Source organism: Rhinoderma darwinii, chromosome 1 (genome assembly GCF_050947455.1).
Source record: "Rhinoderma darwinii isolate aRhiDar2 chromosome 1, aRhiDar2.hap1, whole genome shotgun sequence".
Taxonomy (NCBI): Eukaryota; Metazoa; Chordata; class Amphibia; order Anura; family Rhinodermatidae; genus Rhinoderma; species Rhinoderma darwinii.
In genome coordinates, this window is record NC_134687.1 from 410,900,229 (window position 1) to 410,917,812 (window position 17,584).

At 41.1% G+C, this 17,584-nt stretch overlaps 10 non-coding genes across 10 annotated transcripts; all 10 read right to left on the minus strand.

Moving 5' to 3' along the window:
- Positions 1-5,144: 5,144 nt before the first annotated feature.
- Positions 5,145-5,227, minus strand: TRNAL-UAG (transfer RNA leucine (anticodon UAG)). Its single transcript has one exon. It is a non-coding gene; the product is annotated as a tRNA-Leu (tRNA).
- A 1,182-nt stretch (positions 5,228-6,409) lies between these two features.
- Positions 6,410-6,492, minus strand: TRNAL-UAG (transfer RNA leucine (anticodon UAG)). The gene has a single exon. It is a non-coding gene; the product is annotated as a tRNA-Leu (tRNA).
- A 1,182-nt stretch (positions 6,493-7,674) lies between these two features.
- TRNAL-UAG (transfer RNA leucine (anticodon UAG)) lies at positions 7,675-7,757 on the minus strand. The gene has a single exon. It is a non-coding gene; the product is annotated as a tRNA-Leu (tRNA).
- A 1,182-nt stretch (positions 7,758-8,939) lies between these two features.
- TRNAL-UAG (transfer RNA leucine (anticodon UAG)) lies at positions 8,940-9,022 on the minus strand. The gene has a single exon. It is a non-coding gene; the product is annotated as a tRNA-Leu (tRNA).
- Positions 9,023-10,204: 1,182 nt separating this feature from the next.
- TRNAL-UAG (transfer RNA leucine (anticodon UAG)) lies at positions 10,205-10,287 on the minus strand. The gene has a single exon. It is a non-coding gene; the product is annotated as a tRNA-Leu (tRNA).
- A 1,182-nt stretch (positions 10,288-11,469) lies between these two features.
- TRNAL-UAG (transfer RNA leucine (anticodon UAG)) lies at positions 11,470-11,552 on the minus strand. The gene has a single exon. It is a non-coding gene; the product is annotated as a tRNA-Leu (tRNA).
- A 1,182-nt stretch (positions 11,553-12,734) lies between these two features.
- On the minus strand, positions 12,735-12,817 carry TRNAL-UAG (transfer RNA leucine (anticodon UAG)). Its single transcript has one exon. It is a non-coding gene; the product is annotated as a tRNA-Leu (tRNA).
- A 1,182-nt stretch (positions 12,818-13,999) lies between these two features.
- On the minus strand, positions 14,000-14,082 carry TRNAL-UAG (transfer RNA leucine (anticodon UAG)). The gene has a single exon. It is a non-coding gene; the product is annotated as a tRNA-Leu (tRNA).
- A 1,182-nt stretch (positions 14,083-15,264) lies between these two features.
- Positions 15,265-15,347, minus strand: TRNAL-UAG (transfer RNA leucine (anticodon UAG)). The gene has a single exon. It is a non-coding gene; the product is annotated as a tRNA-Leu (tRNA).
- A 1,182-nt stretch (positions 15,348-16,529) lies between these two features.
- Positions 16,530-16,612, minus strand: TRNAL-UAG (transfer RNA leucine (anticodon UAG)). Its single transcript has one exon. It is a non-coding gene; the product is annotated as a tRNA-Leu (tRNA).
- Positions 16,613-17,584: the final 972 nt, after the last annotated feature.

Sequence of the window (17,584 nt, forward strand, 5' to 3'; positions counted from 1 at the left end):
ATACAATGTGTGTAATATAAAACAAATATGTTGCGTGTGTATATAGTCTATATTTATAAGGGTAATAGTAAATTACGTATAATGCTATATAGGGAAAAAAACGTACTAGGTGTTGTAAAGCACGATGTTAGGATTTTTATATGTGAACGAAACTAAGTGAGAAAGTGCATGCGTGTGAATGTTGATAAACAATTACACATAATACATAAAAATAATAAATGTAAAAATAAAAATAATAGATATAAACCGTGGTAGTAAATGGTAGAAAAAAAAAAAAAATATATATATATATATATGTAATACATATATAGGTATAATAGTAAAGAGATCTAAATAAATGTAATTTAATAATTACTGATTGATGGGTAATAGGTAAGTGGTGTAGAAGATGTGTACAAATATGAATATAATATTGTGTATAGGAATATATATGAATATGTATTAATTCAATGTACATCAAACACAAGTAACCCAATGAATATAGTGTGAAAAATAATAAAACAAAGAAAAGAAAAAAATGACAAAATGTGTATATTGTAAATATTTATAAACGAAGTGGACACAGTAAATATGAAATAAAAAGATGAATAATGGTGATAAATAATGAATAATAAATAAGTAAATATGCAAAATATGTATGATAATAAATAATACATATGTAAATATATATATATATTGGACTACAAAAGGGTCGTAGTAGCAATCATTGGGCAGGAAAAATGACTAGCGTTCTTTGTTGGTATAAATGGATATTCATCGCACTGTATTCATGACCTCTCATTCTTCAAATTATAACAGGTCATAGTAGGTTCTATAATGAAAAGGGAAGTAATTAGACACATAAAAACTGAAACATATTTTAAAATAACCCACTGAAGGTCAATGGTCAAAGGAATGGGGTGAAATTGAGGTTCTCATTGAGCCCAAAAGGAGACATAGTCCTCAGAGTCCAGATCCACTTAGATTCACACCTTGCCAATCTTTTGGATATGTCACCCCCTCTAATATGTTTTTCAATGCAGTCGATTCCTCTCACTCTCAGTTTTGTCGAATCGCATGCATGATGTGCCTTGAAATGTCGGGCGACAGGTTTCAAGGTTTCAGTGTTCTCAGACATTTCAGCCAACGTGATATCACGGATGTGTTCCCTAACTCGAATTTTCAATTCACGTGTAGTAAGTCCAACATATATCTTAGGGCAGGGGCAGGTGGCATAATAGACCACTGCCTTGGTTGAACAGGTAACAGAATGGGTGATAGTGAATGTATGTTTGCCCGTTGAATCGACAAACGTTGTCGCCTTTTCAATATTAGGACACGCTACACAATGTCCGCATGTCTTACAGCCCCATTTAGGGCCTTTAGTCCCAAAGGGAAATCTTTGCCTATTTAGTTGGTAATGACTGCGGACAAGGTGATCTTTAAGATTTTTTGAGCGTCGTGCCGAGATGGTTGGATATCTAGAAATGTATTTCTCAATTGTTGGATCGGTGAGCAATATGGGCCAGAACTGCTTAAGTATATCTTTCATTTGAGGCCATCTTGAATGATACTCTGTGGTGAATCTTACCTGTGTCTCTAATTTGTTTTTTAGTTTAGGGAATAGCAGCTCGTCTCTTGATGTATTTTTCGCACGGTGATATGCCTTTTTAATCGAGCGTTTACTATATCCCCGGGCAAGGAAGCGGTTAGTGAGGTCATAGGCCTGTTTCTCAAATGCATCAGTAGAAGAACAGATCCTTCGAATCCTTAGGAATTGGCCGATTGGAACTGCCTTAATCGTCTGTATGGGGTGAGAGGAGGAAGCGTGAAGGAAGGCTTTGATTGCTGTTATCTTCCGAAACACATCTGATTGAAGGAAACCGTTCACATCCCTACACAGCTTAATGTCCAAAAATTCAGCTCGACATTTGTCATAATGATACGTAAGCTTGATGTTTAGATCATTTAGATTTAGTGCATTGATGAAATTCTCAAAAGTCTCAGGTGTGCCCCTCCAGATAAGTAGGATGTCATCGATGTACCGGGCCCAAAATATGACCCGGTCCATCGAGACACCCCGCCCACCATGGAAAAGGTCACGTTCCCACAGCCCCAGGAACAGGTTCGCATATGAAGGGGCACATGCTGCCCCCATTGCTGTTCCCTGGAGCTGGAGGTAAAATTTATCCTTGAAGACAAAAAAGTTATGTTCAAGTGCAAATTTGAGAAGTGTCGAGATAAAATTTGCAAAAATAGGTTCCATATTCCCCATAGTTAGGAATGCAGAGACAGCTCTTAAACCATCAGTATGGCGGATACTAGTGTAGAGTGACTCAACGTCACATGTACACAGTAACATATCTTCCTCCACACTGATTCCATCTATTTTCTGCAGAAGATCTGCAGTATCGCGCACATGTGACGGTAAACATTCGACAACCCCTTTAAGATGATGGTCAATGAATTTGCAAATTTTCTCGGTTAAATTACCCCTACCTGAGATGATTGGCCTTCCTGGGGGAACGGTTGCATCTTTGTGAACCTTTGGTAGCAGATAAAATGTTGATATGGTTGGTTCAGTAGGGATAAGTGCATCATATACTTCTTTGGTAATGATGTTCTCAGTTTTGGCCTTTATTAGGATCTTTTCCAGATCTGTTTGAAAAATATGCAAGGGATTATAAGTCAATCTTTTGTAGCAGTTTTTATCATTTAATTGTCTGAAGGCCTCAGCTTCATACATCACACAAGGCCAGACCACAATATTTCCGCCTTTGTCGGCTGCTTTAAACACGACATCGTCGATTTTACTTAGTTTTTTGAGGCTTTGTCTCTGTGCTGCCGATAGATTGTCATTTTTAATTCCATTGGGTATTTTTGCAAATTCCTGACTGACTGATTTAACAAAAGAGTCTACTGCCGAGCACATACTCATTGCAGGAAACCGCTTTGATTTTATCCTAAGTGTTGGGGGTACCTTACCTGTTGGATCAGAGTCTTGTTCCCTTAACAGTTCTTCTAAGTCATATAGGGTCTGTTGTTCGGTGATAGTAGGGAAAGTCTCATCAACCTCAGACCTATGAATATATTTTTTATAAATAAGAGATCGGCCGAAAATATGTAGGTCCTTAATTGCGGAAAATGTGTCAAAACGGGCACATGGGGCAAATGTTAACCCTCGCTCTAAGACCTCCATATCGGATGTAGAAAAAACGTGATTAGATAAATTAATTACCTTAAGTAAATTTGAAGGTCCATCGGCATCCGGCTTTCTCTTATTTGAGGTATGTTTGTATGGTACTTTTCTTTTTTGTCTCGTGCTATACGTGTGATAGGACCGCTGTCTTGATCCACCGTCAGATTCACTCTGAGATGAGATCGATGTTGTAGACATATGGCGATTGGTCTGTGCGGATGGAGTGCTTTTTCTCCATTTATAGACTTTTTGCTGGGCGTAATCATTGGTGTCTCTTGAAAATTTTTTAGACTTCATATCTTTAATTTCCTTCTCCCATTCAGTGAACTGATGTTCCAACGTAAGGTTGAACCTAACTAGGCCTTCAGGCGTCATTTTTTCTTTAAGATCAGATTGTATCACTTCAATGTCAATGTCGAGCTGATCTAATGTGGTTTGGTTCAAATTAACCAATAACTCCATGAATTTAAAGGAGCTTTGATTACAAGCTTCCTCCCAATTCGCAACAAATGTGGTATCCTCGATTGGGAAGGAAGGGAAGATCTGGACTCTGAGGCCTCTAGGGATCAATTTCCTTTGTAGGTAATTCTCCAAAAAGATTTTATTCCACCATATTTTCATACGGCGATGTAATAGATTCCTGTATTTATTCTGTAATTCACTCACATTCCCTTGACCATTAAAAGCAAGCTGAGTAGACCCATCATTAAAAACCTGATCCATTTGAGAACGCCAGATGCGTTCCCTAGCTTTGTGATCCATGGACCCTGATGTACTTGAATCTGTGAGGAACACAGTAAAAGATTAACCACATAAACCTATTGGTACATGCAGGAAAAGGGTCTAATAAGTATGCATATAAATATACACTATACTACTGCCTATACATTTCCGTCTTGTATTTATTGGTTTATGATTACAGTGTTGCAAAAAAAAGTCCTTGAAGACCCTTTTACTTGCTTGATCTTGAAAATGTAGAGAAATCCCCCTGGGAGGTACCCAGGAGTAAGGCAGTGGTGTAGGATTCTCTATAACATTCACTCAAGTAAGCAGAGGGATATGAATTGTTTTACATTGTTCACTTATATTTAGGGTCCTGTTAGAGATATGGGGATCATGAGAATTTAGAGTTGGTAGAGAATATGATCAAGGTTAAAAAAGTTGGCAGAAAGGAGTGTTGTGAAAGTCGTGGTACTAAAAAAGGTATCTACTGCACCTGACTGTTGGGTGTGGAGCACTTCTCTTTATCAGAATTTAGATTAAGCCGCGTAACTGGTGTGTTCTGCAGGTGTTTGTCAGGGATGGGGTTTGTCTGACAGTTTTACAAGTGTTAGAATTAATTTGGCTCCAAACTCCCACTAATACAAAGCCACATGTATATAAGTGGCTCGGGCTGGTCTCTTGGAGCTATGGAGTGCACAGTAGTGGAGCTAGGCCATGTTCTGTAGCCAGGCCCAGGATGTGGCCCCGTGTCTCAAATATTGCCACAACTTACACGGTTGCAGTGGGTAAATGCTATTAGCAAAAGGACTCCTCTCATCGCCGTACTCAGCTGCATAGAAATTGGGCAACAGAATAGCTGCACTATCACTCAATAGTACTGAATGCAGAATTGTCCCAGGTCTGGTGTTGAGTCTGTAGAAGTCTTTACAGGGAGTTGGCGAGGATTTTACCAGGATAGCGGAGGAGCTCAAGGAAAATGCGTCATTACTTTATGAGTCTTAGACCTGACATTATATCATGCTAAGAAAATATGAGTGTTCAAAAGTGGGATTTAAATCCACAAATTCAAGAGAGACCGGTCGGTCATCCTAACCTACACAAAAGTGCAATTTTTAAAAATTGGATGCCGAAACAGTTATCTGAAGAGTCTAATGTTTTGGGGCGTATACCGACATAATTTTTTTACTGATATTTCACCAACACTGACGGAATGACTGCGAAGAATGTTTAAGAAAAGATGAGCTGTCAGAAGTGGGATTTGAACCCACGCCTCCAGGGGAGACTGCGACCTAAACGCAGCGCCTTAGACCGCTCGGCCATCCTGACTTACAAAAAATCTCTGCCTCTCCAGTTTGGTAGCAAAAACAAACATGTTAAGAGTCGATTTTTTGGGGATGTTGAATTGAAAGATTAGAACTGTTTCTTGTCCATTTCCGTCTTGTATTTATTGGTTTATGATTACAGTGTTGCAAAAAGAAGTCCTTGAAGACCCTTTTACTTGCTTGATCTTGAAAATATAGAGAAATCCCCCTGGGAGGTACCCAGGAGTAAGGCAGTGGTGTAGGATTCTCTATAACATTCACGCAAGTAAGCAGAGGGATATGAATTGTTTTACATTGTTCACTTATATTTAGGGTCCTGTTAGAGATATGGGGATCATGAGAATTTAGAGTTGGTAGAGAATATGATCAAGGTTAAAAAAGTTGGCAGAAAGGAGTGTTGTGAAAGTCGTGGTACTAAAAAAGGTATCTACTGCACCTGACTGTTGGGTGTGGAGCACTTCTCTTTATCAGAATTTAGATTAAGCCGCGTAACTGGTGTGTTCTGCAGGTGTTCGTCAGGGATGGGGTTTCTCTGACAGTTTTACAAGTGCTAGAATTAATTTGGCTCCAAACTCCCACTAATACAAAGCCACATGTATATAAGTGGCTCGGGCTGGTCTCTTGGAGCTATGGAGTGCACAGTAGTGGAGTTAGGCCATGTTCTGTAGCCAGGCCCAGGATGTGGCCCCGTGTCTCAAATATTGCCACCACTTACACGGTTGCAGTGGGTAAATGCTATTAGCAAAAGGACTCCTCTCATCGCCGTACTCAGCTGCATAGAAATTGGGCAACAGAATAGCTGCACTATCACTCAATAGTACTGAATGCAGAATTGTCCCAGGTCTGGTGTTGAGTCTGTAGAAGTCTTTACAGGGAGTTGGCGAGGATTTTACCAGGATAGCGGAGGAGCTCAAGGAAAATGCGTCATTACTTTATGAGTCTTAGACCTGACATTATATCATGCTAAGAAAATATGAGTGTTCAAAAGTGGGATTTAAATCCAAAAATTCAAGAGAGACCGGTCGGTCATCCTAACCTACACAAAAGTGCAATTTTTAAAGATTGGATGCCGAAACAGTTATCTGAAGAGTCTAATGTTTTGGGGCGTATACCGACATCATTTTTTTACTAACATTTCACCAACACTGACGGAATGACTGCGAAGAATGTTTAAGAAAAGATGAGCTGTCAGAAGTGAGATTTGAACCCACACCTCCAGGGGAGACTGCGACCTAAACGCAGCGCCGTAGACCACTCAGCCATCCTGACTTACAAAAATGCTCTGCCTCTCCAGTTTGGTAGCAAAAACAAACATGTTAAGAGTCGATTTTTTGGGGATGATGAATTGAAAGATTAGAACTGTTTCTTGTCCATTTCCGTCTTGTATTTATTGGTTTATGATTACAGTGTTGCAAAAAGAAGTCCTTGAAGACCCTTTTACTTGCTTGATCTTGAAAATATAGAGAAATCCCCCTGGGAGGTACCCAGGAGTAAGGCAGTGGTGTAGGATTCTCTATAACATTCACTCAAGTAAGCAGAGGGATATGAATTGTTTTACATTGTTCACTTATATTTAGGGTCCTGTTAGAGATATGGGGATCATGAGAATTTAGAGTTGGTAGAGAATATGATCAAGGTTAAAAAAGTTGGCAGAAAGGAGTGTTGTGAAAGTCGTGGTACTAAAAAAGGTATCTACTGCACCTGACTGTTGGGTGTGGAGCACTTCTCTTTATCAGAATTTAGATTAAGCCGCGTAACTGGTGTGTTATGCAGGTGTTCGTCAGGGATGGGGTTTCTCTGACAGTTTTACAAGTGCTAGAATTAATTTGGCTCCAAACTCCCACTAATACAAAGCCACATGTATATAAGTGGCTCGGGCTGGTCTCTTGGAGCTATGGAGTGCACAGTAGTGGAGTTAGGCCATGTTCTGTAGCCAGGCCCAGGATGTGGCCCCGTGTCTCAAATATTGCCACAACTTACACGGTTGCAGTGGGTAAATGCTATTAGCAAAAGGACTCCTCTCATCGCCGTACTCAGCTGCATAGAAATTGGGCAACAGAATAGCTGCACTATCACTCAATAGTACTGAATGCAGAATTGTCCCAGGTCTGGTGTTGAGTCTGTAGAAGTCTTTACAGGGAGTTGGCGAGGATTTTACCAGGATAGCGGAGGAGCTCAAGGAAAATGCGTCATTACTTTATGAGTCTTAGACCTGACATTATATCATGCTAAGAAAATATGAGTGTTCAAAAGTGGGATTTAAATCCACAAATTCAAGGGAGACCGGTCGGTCATCCTAACCTACACAAAAGTGCAATTTTTAAAGATTGGATGCCGAAACAGTTATCTGAAGAGTCTAATGTTTTGGGGCGTATACCGACATCATTTTTTTACTGATATTTCACCAACACTGACGGAATGACTGCGAAGAATGTTTAAGAAAAGATGAGCTGTCAGAAGTGGGATTTGAACCCACGCCTCCAGGGGAGACTGCGACCTAAACGCAGCACCTTAGACCACTCGGCCATCCTGACTTACAAAAAATTTCTGCCTCTCCAGTTTGGTAGCAAAAACAAACATGTTAAGAGTCGATTTTTTGGGGATGTTGAATTGAAAGATTAGAACTGTTTCTTGTCCATTTCCGTCTTGTATTTATTGGTTTATGATTACAGTGTTGCAAAAAGAAGTCCTTGAAGACCCTTTTACTTGCTTGATCTTGAAAATATAGAGAAATCCCCCTGGGAGGTACCCAGGAGTAAGGCAGTGGTGTAGGATTCTCTATAACATTCACTCAAGTAAGCAGAGGGATATGAATTGTTTTACATTGTTCACTTATATTTAGGGTCCTGTTAGAGATATGGGGATCATGAGAATTTAGAGTTGGTAGAGAATATGATCAAGGTTAAAAAAGTTGGCAGAAAGGAGTGTTGTGAAAGTCGTGGTACTAAAAAAGGTATCTACTGCACCTGACTGTTGGGTGTGGAGCACTTCTCTTTATCAGAATTTAGATTAAGCCGCGTAACTGGTGTGTTCTGCAGGTGTTCGTCAGGGATGGGGTTTCTCTGACAGTTTTACAAGTGCTAGAATTAATTTGGCTCCAAACTCCCACTAATACAAAGCCACATGTATATAAGTGGCTCGGGCTGGTCTCTTGGAGCTATGGAGTGCACAGTAGTGGAGCTAGGCCATGTTCTGTAGCCAGGCCCAGGATGTGGCCCCGTGTCTCAAATATTGCCACAACTTACACGGTTGCAGTGGGTAAATGCTATTAGCAAAAGGACTCCTCTCATCGCCGTACTCAGCTGCATAGAAATTGGGCAACAGAATAGCTGCACTATCACTCAATAGTACTGAATGCAGAATTGTCCCAGGTCTGGTGTTGAGTCTGTAGAAGTCTTTACAGGGAGTTGGCGAGGATTTTACCAGGATAGCGGAGGAGCTCAAGGAAAATGCGTCATTACTTTATGAGTCTTAGACCTGACATTATATCATGCTAAGAAAATATGAGTGTTCAAAAGTGGGATTTAAATCCACAAATTCAAGAGAGACCGGTCGGTCATCCTAACCTACACAAAAGTGCAATTTTTAAAAATTGGATGCCGAAACAGTTATCTGAAGAGTCTAATGTTTTGGGGCGTATACCGACATCATTTTTTTACTGATATTTCACCAACACTGACGGAATGACTGCGAAGAATGTTTAAGAAAAGATGAGCTGTCAGAAGTGGGATTTGAACCCACGCCTCCAGGGGAGACTGCGACCTAAACGCTGCGCCTTAGACCACTCGGCCAGCCTGACATACAGAAAATCTCTGCCTCTCCAGATTGGTAGCAAAAACAAACATGTTAAGAGTCGATTTTTTGGGGATGATGAATTGAAAGATTAGAACTGTTTCTTGTCCATTTCCGTCTTGTATTTATTGGTTTATGATTACAGTGTTGCAAAAAGAAGTCCTTGAAGACCCTTTTACTTGCTTGATCTTGAAAATATAGAGAAATCCCCCTGGGAGGTACCCAGGAGTAAGGCAGTGGTGTAGGATTCTCTATAACATTCACTCAAGTAAGCAGAGGGATATGAATTGTTTTACATTGTTCACTTATATTTAGGGTCCTGTTAGAGATATGGGGATCATGAGAATTTAGAGTTGGTAGAGAATATGATCAAGGTTAAAAAAGTTGGCAGAAAGGAGTGTTGTGAAAGTCGTGGTACTAAAAAAGGTATCTACTGCACCTGACTGTTGGGTGTGGAGCACTTCTCTTTATCAGAATTTAGATTAAGCCGCGTAACTGGTGTGTTCTGCAGGTGTTCGTCAGGGATGGGGTTTCTCTGACAGTTTTACAAGTGCTAGAATTAATTTGGCTCCAAACTCCCACTAATACAAAGCCACATGTATATAAGTGGCTCGGGCTGGTCTCTTGGTGCTATGGAGTGCACAGTAGTGGAGCTAGGCCATGTTCTGTAGCCAGGCTCAGGATGTGGCCCCGTGTCTCAAATATTGCCACAACTTACACGGTTGCAGTGGGTAAATGCTATTAGCAAAAGGACTCCTCTCATCGCCGTACTCAGCTGCATAGAAATTGGGCAACAGAATAGCTGCACTATCACTCAATAGTACTGAATGCAGAATTGTCCCAGGTCTGGTGTTGAGTCTGTAGAAGTCTTTACAGGGAGTTGGCGAGGATTTTACCAGGATAGCGGAGGAGCTCAAGGAAAATGCGTCATTACTTTATGAGTCTTAGACCTGACATTATATCATGCTAAGAAAATATGAGTGTTCAAAAGTGGGATTTAAATCCACAAATTCAAGAGAGACCGGTCGGTCATCCTAACCTACACAAAAGTGCAATTTTTAAAAATTGGATGCCGAAACAGTTATCTGAAGAGTCTAATGTTTTGGGGCGTATACCGACATCATTTTTTTACTGATATTTCACCAACACTGACGGAATGACTGCGAAGAATGTTTAAGAAAAGATGAGCTGTCAGAAGTGGGATTTGAACCCACGCCTCCAGGGGAGACTGCGACCTAAACGCTGCGCCTTAGACCACTCGGCCAGCCTGACTTACAGAAAATCTCTGCCTCTCCAGATTGGTAGCAAAAACAAACATGTTAAGAGTCGATTTTTTGGGGATGATGAATTGAAAGATTAGAACTGTTTCTTGTCCATTTCCGTCTTGTATTTATTGGTTTATGATTACAGTGTTGCAAAAAGAAGTCCTTGAAGACCCTTTTACTTGCTTGATCTTGAAAATATAGAGAAATCCCCCTGGGAGGTACCCAGGAGTAAGGCAGTGGTGTAGGATTCTCTATAACATTCACTCAAGTAAGCAGAGGGATATGAATTGTTTTACATTGTTCACTTATATTTAGGGTCCTGTTAGAGATATGGGGATCATGAGAATTTAGAGTTGGTAGAGAATATGATCAAGGTTAAAAAAGTTGGCAGAAAGGAGTGTTGTGAAAGTCGTGGTACTAAAAAAGGTATCTACTGCACCTGACTGTTGGGTGTGGAGCACTTCTCTTTATCAGAATTTAGATTAAGCCGCGTAACTGGTGTGTTCTGCAGGTGTTCGTCAGGGATGGGGTTTCTCTGACAGTTTTACAAGTGCTAGAATTAATTTGGCTCCAAACTCCCACTAATACAAAGCCACATGTATATAAGTGGCTCGGGCTGGTCTCTTGGTGCTATGGAGTGCACAGTAGTGGAGCTAGGCCATGTTCTGTAGCCAGGCTCAGGATGTGGCCCCGTGTCTCAAATATTGCCACAACTTACACGGTTGCAGTGGGTAAATGCTATTAGCAAAAGGACTCCTCTCATCGCCGTACTCAGCTGCATAGATATTGGGCAACAGAATAGCTGCACTATCACTCAATAGTACTGAATGCAGAATTGTCCCAGGTCTGGTGTTGAGTCTGTAGAAGTCTTTACAGGGAGTTGGCGAGGATTTTACCAGGATAGCGGAGGAGCTCAAGGAAAATGCGTCATTACTTTATGAGTCTTAGACCTGACATTATATCATGCTAAGAAAATATGAGTGTTCAAAAGTGGGATTTAAATCCACAAATTCAAGAGAGACCGGTCGGTCATCCTAACCTACACAAAAGTGCAATTTTTAAAGATTGGATGCCGAAACAGTTATCTGAAGAGTCTAATGTTTTGGGGCGTATACCGACATCATTTTTTTACTGATATTTCACCAACACTGACGGAATGACTGCGAAGAATGTTTAAGAAAAGATGAGCTGTCAGAAGTGAGATTTGAACCCACACCTCCAGGGGAGACTGCGACCTAAACGCAGCGCCGTAGACCACTCAGCCATCCTGACTTACAAAAATGCTCTGCCTCTCCAGTTTGGTAGCAAAAACAAACATGTTAAGAGTCGATTTTTTGGGGATGATGAATTGAAAGATTAGAACTGTTTCTTGTCCATTTCCGTCTTGTATTTATTGGTTTATGATTACAGTGTTGCAAAAAGAAGTCCTTGAAGACCCTTTTACTTGCTTGATCTTGAAAATATAGAGAAATCCCCCTGGGAGGTACCCAGGAGTAAGGCAGTGGTGTAGGATTCTCTATAACATTCACTCAAGTAAGCAGAGGGATATGAATTGTTTTACATTGTTCACTTATATTTAGGGTCCTGTTAGAGATATGGGGATCATGAGAATTTAGAGTTGGTAGAGAATATGATCAAGGTTAAAAAAGTTGGCAGAAAGGAGTGTTGTGAAAGTCGTGGTACTAAAAAAGGTATCTACTGCACCTGACTGTTGGGTGTGGAGCACTTCTCTTTATCAGAATTTAGATTAAGCCGCGTAACTGGTGTGTTATGCAGGTGTTCGTCAGGGATGGGGTTTCTCTGACAGTTTTACAAGTGCTAGAATTAATTTGGCTCCAAACTCCCACTAATACAAAGCCACATGTATATAAGTGGCTCGGGCTGGTCTCTTGGAGCTATGGAGTGCACAGTAGTGGAGTTAGGCCATGTTCTGTAGCCAGGCCCAGGATGTGGCCCCGTGTCTCAAATATTGCCACAACTTACACGGTTGCAGTGGGTAAATGCTATTAGCAAAAGGACTCCTCTCATCGCCGTACTCAGCTGCATAGAAATTGGGCAACAGAATAGCTGCACTATCACTCAATAGTACTGAATGCAGAATTGTCCCAGGTCTGGTGTTGAGTCTGTAGAAGTCTTTACAGGGAGTTGGCGAGGATTTTACCAGGATAGCGGAGGAGCTCAAGGAAAATGCGTCATTACTTTATGAGTCTTAGACCTGACATTATATCATGCTAAGAAAATATGAGTGTTCAAAAGTGGGATTTAAATCCACAAATTCAAGAGAGACCGGTCGGTCATCCTAACCTACACAAAAGTGCAATTTTTAAAGATTGGATGCCGAAACAGTTATCTGAAGAGTCTAATGTTTTGGGGCGTATACCGACATCATTTTTTTACTGATATTTCACCAACACTGACGGAATGACTGCGAAGAATGTTTAAGAAAAGATGAGCTGTCAGAAGTGGGATTTGAACCCACGCCTCCAGGGGAGACTGTGACCTAAACGCAGCACCTTAGACCACTCAGCCATAATGACTTACAGAAAATCTCTGCCTCTCCAGTTTGGTAGCAAAAACAAACATGTTAAGAGTCGATTTTTTGGGGATGATGAATTGAAAGATTAGAACTGTTTCTTGTCCATTTCCGTCTTGTATTTATTGGTTTATGATTACAGTGTTGCAAAAAGAAGTCCTTGAAGACCCTTTTACTTGCTTGATCTTGAAAATATAGAGAAATCCCCCTGGGAGGTACCCAGGAGTAAGGCAGTGGTGTAGGATTCTCTATAACATTCACTCAAGTAAGCAGAGGGATATGAATTGTTTTACATTGTTCACTTATATTTAGGGTCCTGTTAGAGATATGGGGATCATGAGAATTTAGAGTTGGTAGAGAATATGATCAAGGTTAAAAAAGTTGGCAGAAAGGAGTGTTGTGAAAGTCGTGGTACTAAAAAAGGTATCTACTGCACCTGACTGTTGGGTGTGGAGCACTTCTCTTTATCAGAATTTAGATTAAGCCGCGTAACTGGTGTGTTCTGCAGGTGTTCGTCAGGGATGGGGTTTCTCTGACAGTTTTACAAGTGCTAGAATTAATTTGGCTCCAAACTCCCACTAATACAAAGCCACATGTATATAAGTGGCTCGGGCTGGTCTCTTGGAGCTATGGAGTGCACAGTAGTGGAGTTAGGCCATGTTCTGTAGCCAGGCCCAGGATGTGGCCCCGTGTCTCAAATATTGCCACAACTTACACGGTTGCAGTGGGTAAATGCTATTAGCAAAAGGACTCCTCTCATCGCCGTACTCAGCTGCATAGAAATTGGGCAACAGAATAGCTGCACTATCACTCAATAGTACTGAATGCAGAATTGTCCCAGGTCTGGTGTTGAGTCTGTAGAAGTCTTTACAGGGAGTTGGCGAGGATTTTACCAGGATAGCGGAGGAGCTCAAGGAAAATGCGTCATTACTTTATGAGTCTTAGACCTGACATTATATCATGCTAAGAAAATTTGAGTGTTCAAAAGTGGGATTTAAATCCACAAATTCAAGAGAGACCGGTCGGTCATCCTAACCTACACAAAAGTGCAATTTTTAAAGATTGGATGCAGAAACAGTTATCTGAAGAGTCTAATGTTTTGGGGCGTATACCGACATCATTTTTTTACTGATATTTCACCAACACTGACGGAATGACTGCGAAGAATGTTTAAGAAAAGATGAGCTGTCAGAAGTGGGATTTAAACCCACGCCTCCAGGGGAGACTGCGACCTAAACGCAGCGCCTTAGACCACTCGGCCATCCTGACTTACAAAAAATTTCTACCTCTCCAGTTTGGTAGCAAAAACAAACATGTTAAGAGTCGATTTTTTGGGGATGTTGAATTGAAAGATTAGAACTGTTTCTTGTCCATTTCCGTCTTGTATTTATTGGTTTATGATTACAGTGTTGCAAAAAGAAGTCCTTGAAGACCCTTTTACTTGCTTGATCTTGAAAATATAGAGAAATCCCCCTGGGAGGTACCCAGGAGTAAGGCAGTGGTGTAGGATTCTCTATAACATTCACTCAAGTAAGCAGAGGGATATGAATTGTTTTACATTGTTCACTTATATTTAGGGTCCTGTTAGAGATATGGGGATCATGAGAATTTAGAGTTGGTAGAGAATATGATCAAGGTTAAAAAAGTTGGCAGAAAGGAGTGTTGTGAAAGTCGTGGTACTAAAAAAGGTATCTACTGCACCTGACTGTTGGGTGTGGAGCACTTCTCTTTATCAGAATTTAGATTAAGCCGCGTAACTGGTGTGTTCTGCAGGTGTTCGTCAGGGATGGGGTTTCTCTGACAGTTTTACAAGTGCTAGAATTAATTTGGCTCCAAACTCCCACTAATACAAAGCCACATGTATATAAGTGGCTCGGGCTGGTCTCTTGGAGCTATGGAGTGCACAGTAGTGGAGCTAGGCCATGTTCTGTAGCTAGGCCCAGGATGTGGCCCCGTGTCTCAAATATTGCCACAACTTACACGGTTGCAGTGGGTAAATGCTATTAGCAAAAGGACTCCTCTCATCGCCGTACTCAGCTGCATAGAAATTGGGCAACAGAATAGCTGCACTATCACTCAATAGTACTGAATGCAGAATTGTCCCAGGTCTGGTGTTGAGTCTGTAGAAGTCTTTACAGGGAGTTGGCGAGGATTTTACCAGGATAGCGGAGGAGCTCAAGGAAAATGCGTCATTACTTTATGAGTCTTAGACCTGACATTATATCATGCTAAGAAAATATGAGTGTTCAAAAGTGGGATTTAAATCCACAAATTCAAGAGAGACCGGTCGGTCATCCTAACCTACACAAAAGTGCAATTTTTAAAAATTGGATGCCGAAACAGTTATCTGAAGAGTCTAATGTTTTGGGGCGTATACCGACATCATTTTTTTACTGATATTTCACCAACACTGACGGAATGACTGCGAAGAATGTTTAAGAAAAGATGAGCTGTCAGAAGTGGGATTTGAACCCACACCTCCAGGGGACACTGCGACCTAAACGCAGCACCTTAGACCACTCGGCCAGCCTGACTTACAGAAAATCTCTGCCTCTCCAGATTGGTAGCAAAAACAAACATGTTAAGAGTCGATTTTTTGGGGATGATGAATTGAAAGATTAGAACTGTTTCTTGTCCATTTCCGTCTTGTATTTATTGGTTTATGATTACAGTGTTGCAAAAAGAAGTCCTTGAAGACCCTTTTACTTGCTTGATCTTGAAAATATAGAGAAATCCCCCTGGGAGGTACCCAGGAGTAAGGCAGTGGTGTAGGATTCTCTATAACATTCACTCAAGTAAGCAGAGGGATATGAATTGTTTTACATTGTTCACTTATATTTAGGGTCCTGTTAGAGATATGGGGATCATGAGAATTTAGAGTTGGTAGAGAATATGATCAAGGTTAAAAAAGTTGGCAGAAAGGAGTGTTGTGAAAGTCGTGGTACTAAAAAAGGTATCTACTGCACCTGACTGTTGGGTGTGGAGCACTTCTCTTTATCAGAATTTAGATTAAGCCGCGTAACTGGTGTGTTCTGCAGGTGTTCGTCAGGGATGGGGTTTCTCTGACAGTTTTACAAGTGCTAGAATTAATTTGGCTCCAAACTCCCACTAATACAAAGCCACATGTATATAAGTGGCTCGGGCTGGTCTCTTGGTGCTATGGAGTGCACAGTAGTGGAGCTAGGCGATGTTCTGTAGCCAGGCCCAGGATGTGGCCCCGTGTCTCAAATATTGACACAACTTACACGGTTGCAGTGGGTAAATGCTATTAGCAAAAGGACTCCTCTCATCGCCGTACTCAGCTGCATAGAAATTGGGCAACAGAATAGCTGCACTATCACTCAATAGTACTGAATGCAGAATTGTCCCAGGTCTGGTGTTGAGTCTGTAGAAGTCTTTACAGGGAGTTGGCGAGGATTTTACCAGGATAGCGGAGGAGCTCAAGGAAAATGCGTCATTACTTTATGAGTCTTAGACCTGACATTATATCATGCTAAGAAAATATGAGTGTTCAAAAGTGGGATTTAAATCCACAAATTCAAGAGAGACCGGTCGGTCATCCTAACCTACACAAAAGTGCAATTTTTAAAGATTGGATGCCGAAACAGTTATCTGAAGAGTCTAATGTTTTGGGGCGTATACCGACATCATTTTTTTACTGATATTTCACCAACACTGACGGAATGACTGCGAAGAATGTTTAAGAAAAGATGAGCTGTCAGAAGTGGGATTTGAACCCACGCCTCCAGGGGAGACTGCGACCTAAACGCAGCGCCTTAGACCACTCGGCCATCCTGACTTCCAGCAAAGCTCTGCCTCTCCAGTTTGGTAGCAAAAACAAACATGTTAAGAGTCGATTTTTTTGGGGATGTTGAATTGAAAGATTAGAACTGTTTCTTGTCCATTTCCGTCTTGTATTTATTGGTTTATGATTACAGTGTTGCAAAAAGAAGTCCTTGAAGACCCTTTTACTTGCTTGATCTTGAAAATATAGAGAAATCCCCCTGGGAGGTACCCAGCAGTAAGGCAGTGGTGTAGGATTCTCTATAACATTCACTCAAGTAAGCAGAGGGATATGAATTGTTTTACATTGTTCACTTATATTTAGGGTCCTGTTAGAGATATGGGGATCATGAGAATTTAGAGTTGGTAGAGAATATGATCAAGGTTAAAAAAGTTGGCAGAAAGGAGTGTTGTGAAAGTCGTGGTACTAAAAAAGGTATCTACTGCACCTGACTGTTGGGTGTGGAGCACTTCTCTTTATCAGAATTTAGATTAAGCCGCGTAACTGGTGTGTTCTGCAGGTGTTCGTCAGGGATGGGGTTTCTCTGACAGTTTTACAAGTGCTAGAATTAATTTGGCTCCAAACTCCCACTAATACAAAGCCACATGTATATAAGTGGCTCGGGCTGGTCTCTTGGTGCTATGGAGTGCACAGTAGTGGAGCTAGGCGATGTTCTGTAGCCAGGCCCAGGATGTGGCCCCGTGTCTCAAATATTGACACAACTTACACGGTTGCAGTGGGTAAATGCTATTAGCAAAAGGACTCCTCTCATCGCCGTACTCAGCTGCATAGAAATTGGGCAACAGAATAGCTGCACTATCACTCAATAGTACTGAATGCAGAATTGTCCCAGGTCTGGTGTTGAGTCTGTAGAAGTCTTTGCAGGGAGTTGGCGAGGATTTTACCAGGATAGCGGAGGAGCTCAAGGAAAATGCGTCATTACTTTATGAGTCTTAGACCTGACATTATATCATGCTAAGAAAATAT